The sequence below is a fragment of the Meleagris gallopavo genome, chromosome 1 (assembly GCF_000146605.3).
Source record: "Meleagris gallopavo isolate NT-WF06-2002-E0010 breed Aviagen turkey brand Nicholas breeding stock chromosome 1, Turkey_5.1, whole genome shotgun sequence".
In the NCBI taxonomy this organism is placed as follows: Eukaryota; Metazoa; Chordata; class Aves; order Galliformes; family Phasianidae; genus Meleagris; species Meleagris gallopavo.
The window spans coordinates 171,467,538-171,476,809 of record NC_015011.2 but is presented as its reverse complement, the minus strand read 5'-3'; positions in this window follow the sequence as shown (position 1 = coordinate 171,476,809).

Sequence of the window (9,272 nt, the reverse complement as noted above, 5' to 3'; positions counted from 1 at the left end):
TTTTTTTTTTTTTGCCTGTTTAGCATCTTCCACTTTTTTACTCTGTGATGTACAAGCCCTCACTGGTTAATTATGTATATATTTAGCTACTGCATGTGTTGGGCTTATTATTGTCATCTAATTAGATGTAACTCGAACTACTTGCTTCTAGAAAAATCATTAAAAATTCTTTCCTAATGACCTAGAGATGACAAAATGTCTGTAAAGTGTGAAGAAGCAGACAAGCACAGGAACATCGCTCTTAAAGAGTGTTAATCCAGATGCTGCAATCATCTAATTAAACAATATTTTGCTGTCATTAACATTTTCACCAAGGAATTGCAGTTATAATTTCTTTGTCAGCTGTCTCTAGCTCACTTTACCTTCAAAACTAAAGTGCCATATAAAAACGTTAAATTGGATGGTTTAATTAAAAAGTTTTTTAATGAAGAAACATATCCAGTTATTCTGAGAACTCATTTACTATGCCTCAGTTTTATTGTTCAAGTAGATTAGTGTCAGAGGCTTGCAATATTTAATATTCAGACTTTAATATTAATCTCTGTAAGCCTACTTGGTAAGAAATCTGAAGCTTCTAAAAAGGTATAGTGACTACCAATAGTAGTACAGGTTACGTTTTATGTTTATTTATCTAAAGGGAAAAAAAAAAGAATTTTTGCAATTAAAGAGATGGCTGAATATATTTATCTGCTGACTTTTTACTCTGAAAATGACCATTAAAAAGTCAGAAATGATCAAGAAAACATTCCTAAGAAAGTTAAACCACTAATATTTATGCATGTTTAGAATTAGGGATTTGTAGTTCCATTACAGCCCTAGATCACTGTCTTCCACTCTGATAAGCATAGATGTGTGGTCCTACCTTGTCATGTGCTTTCGGTCTCCTTTCACAATTTAAACTAGGGTCCATTGCTTCTATTTGTTGATATTAAAAATAAAATTGTTGAAGGAAAACAAACTTTTTTACTAAACAACTTAATGGTTTTCTTAGTAGCTAATCTCTTCATGATTTATAAATTCTGAAGGAGGTGAGAAGTAGATATTTTATTTATTTTATTTAGACTATGGTGATATTTTCAAACCTAGAGTCAGAAGTACTATATAGTATGTAGCTAATCCTGTCCAAACTGCAAGATTATCTTCTTCAAATTATTTCTCACTATGGAATTTTTTTTTAAAAGCACACAAATTGCCGCTAACATGGAGCTAATTCCACAGGATCATTTTCTCATGTGACCATACTTTAAGTATCCTGTCAGAATCGCGTAGCAAAGGAGAACTCATGTACGGCAGCTAGAGTTGGGATTGTTTTTTCTTGCACTATGCACTTATCTCTGATTTTCCCATGTAAAATTGGAACAGAAAGCCAAAATTTCATTGATGGAATTTATTTAACTTGAAATGAAGTGAATGAAATAAATGTTGAAATTAAAAGAGATCTCAATATAGAAAATATCTGTATAGAAATCAGTGCTTTTGAATAATCCTAAATTTTCTTTTAAGAATTTTGCAAAAGAATGTTCTCACCTTTTCAGATGTTTTTGCAAAGCATTTTCAAGATCTGTTTTCGTTACCAGCTTTTGATTCTGAAGAATCATCATTTTTTTGCTTGTGCTTTTATTAGACTATGCTCACTTCCATCTTTTCCTCAATCTCAAATTTCTTTTAGTCTGCTGTCTAAATAAACATAAACAATTCGTGTAAGGTAAATGTGTCCCTGAATTATAAGTGAGATAAAAGTATACAGTAGTTAAAATTATTTCCTTACATCCCAAGCTTTTTATGGACTTGTTCTTATTTTCTTTTTGGAAACTCTTCTGTTAACTTAACTGGGGATTCTGATGGAGAGAAAAACATTTGTTGTGCAAGGATACACTTGTATAGAGGCCATATTTTATAGAACCTTGTGACGATGTCAAGAAACTGTATAAATTGCATTGTCATTAATCCCTTGCTAAAGCTGAAAATAATACTCTGATTTAAAAGACACAGAAAAGGAGACGGACTTAGCTTACTTAAAGATTTATGAGAAAATAAACAAGCAAAAGATTAGTGTTCTACCAGATACTACCTTTCTTTTCTTCCTTCATACAGGTAAATTATGCTTTATTTCCTGATTTAATTGATAATAACAATTAATTGAGTCCAACAATGGTTTTGCATTCATTCACTGTTGATATTATAGAAGTATCTTTGTTCCCATCCATGTTCATTTGTATGTTGTACATAGTGCTGAGACTGCTTTTTTAAATGTGTATTTACACTTAAATTACTTTTTTTTATATTCCTGTGGACACTTGTTTTCAAAACACAAACAACAATGCAAAATTGTTAACAGTGAACACCTTTTCCTTTTCCAGCAAGACTATATACAAAATAGAAACAGACTTCATGTTCATAAACTTCTATTGAAAAAATAAGGTGTTTGTAGAGCAGTATAAGTTTCATATTTCATTAATGCAGAGCTGATTTTTGTGTAGAATTGCACATGCTACTCTGAACAAGGAAGTCTGTGTTTTCCTGTGCCAGGTTTTTTACCCTAGGAATCTGTCCAGAATCTGGAAGGAAGCAGTTAGCGAGACAGGGCTGTAAATCTGCTTCAGGACTGGGAATTGTTAACCTGGGTTATTTCAGTCTGCTAATTATATTATATAAATGCACACACATATATTTATTACTTGATTTTGTTTTTTAATATTCATGTTGCATATTGTGTGATTTCCAGTAAATCAATATGGTGGATGGTAGTGAGCAACTTCGTTTGCCTTATCAGTGAAATGTTAGATACTACTAAATAGCAGTTGGCACAGGAGTAACGACCTCTTCCAAACACACTTTTCTTGGGGATGAACTCATAAGTTTCAGTTCTTTTCAGTTGTTTTTTTGAAACAATCTAGAGATGACTTTTGCATATTTGGGCTTCTGGGATCTCAGTAATGTTTCTTCCATTATGTTTGGAGAAAGTGGCCTGGGGCAGTCAGGTCCATTTTTAAAAATGGTAAAATGTTTTTTGTTTTTCAAACTGATTAGGAAATAGTGTTAAAATAAACATGTATTTTTCCACCTTCAGTTCTGCAATTACAGAGAGTTCTCATCCATTCTTTAGCAGAAAAGCACTGTGGGGAATAACAGAATAATATACTTGAGGACAGATCCAGATTTGCAAGCCTTGAATACACCCCCTTCTTGTTGGACTCTCAGTCTTTACCAACCAATCATATTGTATACAGTTGATTGAAAAATGATACTCTAATATTAGTTTTAGATTTTATCACTTGTACTGTAGAATCAGATTCATGGAAATAAAAAAATAAGGTACTTATTGGCATATGGTGTTTTTAATTGATTTTGAAATATACTGTTCTCTTTATGTTATGCTGATGTCTGTGTTGACTTTTGATTCAAGAGCATCTAAACAACTACTTTTGTCTGGTAAATTTATGCCTGTTTCTATCAAGTGGGATGAATCAGGAACATGCAATGCAATGAATGCAACTACTGGGTTGCTTTTCAGTTGATACCATCACCTAATTCTTAAAACATTTTCTTTCTTAATAGGACGAACATACAATGATCTGAACCAATACCCTGTATTTCCGTGGGTCTTAACAAACTATGAATCTGAAGAGTTAGACCTGACCCTTCCAGGCAACTTCAGGGATCTTTCAAAGGTATGATTCAACTCTGTTAAAGGCACTTAGCCATCCTTTTTAGCAATAAATGTTGTTGTTTTATTATTTATATTCTGTTTAACAAGTAGATCTTTATATAAAGTCAAAAAAGTATGTATTAGAGTTATATTTTAGAATCATTTTATATTGAGTCTCTACATTATAATATTTACGTGACCCTGACTGATTCAGTTCCAAACCTGTAACTCCTCAGTGCCTTTGGACTTCCAGTTCCTGGGTGCATCAGGCCCTTGATCCCACTAATTATCTCCCTCACTTCATGAAAACTGATCCAGTGGAAATAAAGAATTTGAACTAATTTTTCACACTGTTGCAGGGGCTAGACCGTAGTAGCAGCACTTGTTTAATAATTATTCATTAAGAAGTACTTATGTATTTTAGAATAAGGACTATCTGGTTCATATTATTATTCGTGGAGGGTTTTTTGTCCTCCAACCAAATTTGGACAGTTAGTTCCTTATAATAATACAATTCTTATTTTATTTTCCTAATATCACGACACTGTGGTCTATATATTCACATCTGCTACCCAACTTGTGCCACCAGGCTGATGAAAATGTGTGTCCTAACCATACATGGCAGAATCACCTAGGAGGGCTCTACTTGTTCTTCTGGAAGAAGGACAGAAATAGTTTGGATCTGAGTTTTGGGTAGAGTATTTCCTGGTTCGTATCAGCCAAGTGCCTGTACCTTCTCATCGGGAAAGGCTTCGCAACATCCCCAACATGAGGTGTCTGTTGTATAGGCATGGCAACTTTTTTGCATCCTAGACTTCTCACATCTGTGGTTCTTCAGCCAGGAGACAGAAGTTGCTCATGCACTTCGAGTAAGGCTCAGAACTGCAGAAAGCTGTCACTTGGTGGCTTTAGGAATGAGGCTAGAGAGAATCAGATGACCCTCAAGGGTGTATGCAGCAGTCCCTACATTATCTGCTTCAGTTAGGGATGAGAGTTTTTGGTGTTCCTTTAAGTCTGCTTTTCTTTCCTCCTTTTCCTGCAAAAATCTTGGGCAAATAGGTCCCACCCTGCTTATCCCATAGACTTGCATCTCTGCTGTACTTACAGTGCCTACAGATGTGTTTTTTAACTGTTCCTTAAAGCCTGCTTTTGTGAGATTTCCACAGTAACTTGAGTAGTACTTTATTGCAAAATAACAAGAGAAGGCATATTAAGTTTCCTCTCCCTTTCCTCTTGGGTGAGTAAATAAATTTGCTTTGTTATTTTTATTTTTATATTTTAAGAAATAGAAATCAAACTACATTAGCATATGCCTCAAGTGTAGACAAGTTGGTTGAGACACTGCTTATGTTGTAAGAACTTTGGCCGTTTCACAGTATTATAGGTATGCTTCACAAATGTGTTTTTCACTTATAAAATGTCATTGTAATGCATACCAGGAACAATAAAAGGAAATCTACAAACATGAATAGAGATCAGCAAGAATCTTGTATGGGCTCATTTGCTAGCATATATAAAAACATTTCTGTTTAAGAGATATTAATCATGATAAACCTATCATTAAGACCCTTACACTTTTCAAAATCCTTCTAATTCACTTCTTTCTAGTATGAATAGCAGTGTGTGTGGTGAAGGGCAACAAGATTAGACTGTGTCTCATGAGTCCTTCATTAGCTACTCGGTTTTGGTTGAATCCAAATTTTTATGGCAGCCTATTAAAGTATATAATTGCAACAGGAAGCATGGTGATAGCTGAGTAGATATGTTTTCCTCATGAGTTAGTAAAGACTCATTATGGAATTAGTGCATGTACAGTTTATTAAGTATCATCGCAATCCTGGTAATGCTCTCCTTTAAAAGGAAATGTGAAATCAAGTCCCTATTTATTAGTTTCTTTCACAGTCCATGCAATGTGTGCAGCAGTGTTTTGCTCGAGGAACTTTTCTTACACAGTTTGATAAGTGCATCCTCTTATTAGAAAGCTACTGGTGGTTTCTTCTGGAAAAGCCTGGTTCTGGCCACTTTGAACAAATCTACATAGAAGTGGTTTAAGCAGAGCAGTCTCCCCTTTCAGGCAAGATCTGGGCTGCATTTATTCCATGGATGTCTGAGAAAGCACATGTGCAATCTGTAAAGTGTTTTGGGAGCCTTCAGGATGAAAGGGGTGTAATTGCCATTTTTTTTCCAGTGTTTATTACAATAACATCTGATAGCAGTTCCTTAGGTTTTATTTCACAATGATTTTAAAAGGAAATATAGATTAATGACTTTCTGTAAAAGGCAGTGTCCAGTTAGTATGAAATGCAGTACTTCTGTGCACTTCAGCTGTTACGCGTTACTTGCACCCTGTTTCAATTCATGCTTTATCAGTAGAAATCTTAAAAATCAGATCCAACTTGAACTATTTCCTTTGCAGTTCTGTTTTAATTTTCATTCTTGTCCAATATCTGTAAGTAAGCCCCTTCTTTCCTCAATTGGGAGGTGAAGCCTGGGCAGCCTAGTGCTTAAAAACTGAAGCCAACCATTTATTATTCACATTACTGAAACTAAGTGTACCACCAGGCTTCAGTCAGACCTCTGGAGCAGGTACACACAGTGTATTTTCCACAGGACCTAGTTCCTTTTGTCACATTTTACCCTGCAGTGCTTTCCTGCAGATCTGATGGCAGCTCAGAACCTCCAGCTAAGCTGCTGATGGAGAAAATCTCCTTTGTCAGTTCCTGACCTTCTGTCTTCCCACACGTTTGCCCTTCTTGGGTTTCAAAAAGCCTCTGTCCTTAATATTCAGCAATTAATATGCCTCAAACAATCTCCTGAAGCTAGAAGAATTCCAGCACTACTACATGCATCGTAAAAGCCGTCCAGAGCAGTGAAATTAAGTGTGATGCCATTCTATCATGTTTTGTTTTGTTTGTTTAAAACATCTTTCATAGTTAACTATAGATATAAAATCTAACATTTTAAAATTACTCATTTGTCCATTGTCCCACAAGGTTCCAGTGTCATTTGTGATAATGGAATATAAGTCTTTTGAAATATTTTAACCTCTGATTACTAGTCTTTCTGTATAAAATATTACACACCACCTTTGCATCTTCACAGATGCTAAGTGAATATAAACTATAAATGTAGTTCATATGTTTTGTGGAAATGAAATTAGATGTGTTCAGTTTGCCTACGATGTCAGTGACAGAATAAAACATATGCCTTTTGTATTTACTGAAATACTGAAATATTTGCATTTCAGCAAAGCAGTCTTGAGCGTATAACTTGTCCATTTCTTCTGTTACATTTTATTCTGGCTTTATGTACCACTCCTTACTGAGGCACCTTTGCATTTGAATGTTGTTTGTCCTCTCAGAACAATTACATTTAAGTTTAAACATTAGTCTAAAATTGCTGATACCCTTTTTCTTTGAAGTGTCTGGAAATTCCCTTATCAAGAGATTTTTTTCCTTGTTTCTTTTTTTCTCTCTTTTTACATAAAATTTGAGATTTAAAAAATAGGGCACATGGTTATTGAAGGTGACGTAGCTGTAGGATATATTGGACTTTTCATTTGATTAGACAGCGTAGGCTCAAGTTTTATTCATTACATATACAAGGTTAAAGGTTATATTTATTGTTTGACAGAATGAAAAGCTAGTGAAAGAGGCTGTTATAGATACATAGATTATCTTTTTACTATCAAGCAACCCTGTGATCTGCTTATTTTCTTCTTTACTAAGATCTCCTTTGGAAAAATACCTATAGTGGTAAACATTTGTACACAAAATGTATATGCAGCCCCTATTGTATCTTGAATTTTTTTGTTTATGGTTTTCATGCAAAGTACTTAAGATGTGACATTGTTTGTGCAAAATTGTATGACTTTTACTCCTAAATTATACTGAATGCATGAGTTTGACGTGCTTCATTGTCCCTGCTCATTAAACTGTAAATGGGAATTTCTCCTCATTTACTTCTAGTCATACATCCGTTTAAATAAAATGATTTCTTCACCAGGCAAAGTAATACTAGTATTGACGTGTACGAGATATCACACGCCCATTCACTGAGTGGAAAATTTTTATTTTGTTAATATAGAAGGTGTTTGACTGACGGGTGGTGATAAGCATAACCACTTTTTCTTATTACTGTGCCATTTCAAGAAAAGGAAGTGATAAAGCCCCAAGGCTTCTAAATGTAATAATGCAAATGAACGCGTCGAGGTGTGAATATTTCAAGGCAAACCACACTTAATACTTCCTAAAATGTGTATGCTATGAAATGGAGTTCACGGATATCAAGAGCCACTCTCACTGAAAAAATTAAATCAGTTTCTGTAACTAAAACTTCCCTCTTTACCGTATGCAACTCAACCACCAAAACAAAAAATATTTTGTTTCTCATTTGGGTTAAGCCACACAACTGCACATTCCTTTTCTTAAATAGAAAGTTAATTTACCAGGTGAAATTCTCATACTTTGAAAATGCCAGAAGTCTTATGTCAGTTGATAGTTTTGAGACTGCCAAAGAAAAGCTGTTTTTAAATTTGGATAAAATTCAAATTTATTATAAACTTTAAAGTACCCTGCTGAGATGCCCTACTTAAAGGTTGATGTTTATTGTTGTTATTTCATAAAAAAAGCAAACACTCAGAAAAAGCTCTCTGTATTCAGCTAAAACCAAATAAATCCAAACTCAAAATTCCTTTTTACCGTTACAGTTTTGTGCACTGCATGAGAAAAAGAGATAAACAGATAAGGTAGCTGCTGCATGAATTAGAGTCAAGATAAGCAGCATATTTCAGTGGCCAGATAAATAGGATGCTGCATTCAGTTCTGCTCTCATGAGAGAATGTAGTTCTATGAAGATAGCTGGCAAAACAGTAAATATTACATGAGCTAGCATAACATGTCCAGTGGATATAAACACTAGATGTATTGACAATACACTGGTTCAAAGGCCAGATCTCTGAAGAGATTAGCCAGATAAAAAAAAGAATGACATGAATAGAAGTGTGTTTTTAATATTAAAGTAAATACTTACTTTATATTTAAATGTGAAGAGAAGCATGAAATAAACAGCAACCTTTGGTACATCAGAAGTGAAGTGACCAAATAGACATTGAAATAGAGGGAGATGTTTTGTGTGGTTGTAAAAAAGAGTGTATTATAAAAGCTTTTTAGGAGAAGCTATATTATTTGGTATAAGCCCTTGCACATGAGTAAATGATGCGTTTGGTAAAAACATTTTGTAAAACTTTAGAGAAAGAACTTTTAATTTAAGGTTCAGAACAATTTGTCTCACTCCAATTTAATTTCCATATTAGTCTTGTCATTAAAATAAAAGAGAGATATGATCACTTTTAGCGCATTTTCAGTGTGTATGATTTCCTACATCAGGAGAGATAGAAATGTTTGTGGAATGGCAAAATTAACCCATATATCCTGAATCCCAGTCTACCATACAGATCACTGCTTCATCCAATACAGTATCTCCAGAGAAGTCAAGGTGGGACTTCCTAGCTAGAGAAAAATCTCCATCTCCCCTGCTTCTTTATCTTTTCCTCCATTCCCCTTCCCCTTCCCCTTCCGCTTCTCCCTCCCCTTCCCCTTCCCCTTCCCGTTCCCCTTCCCCT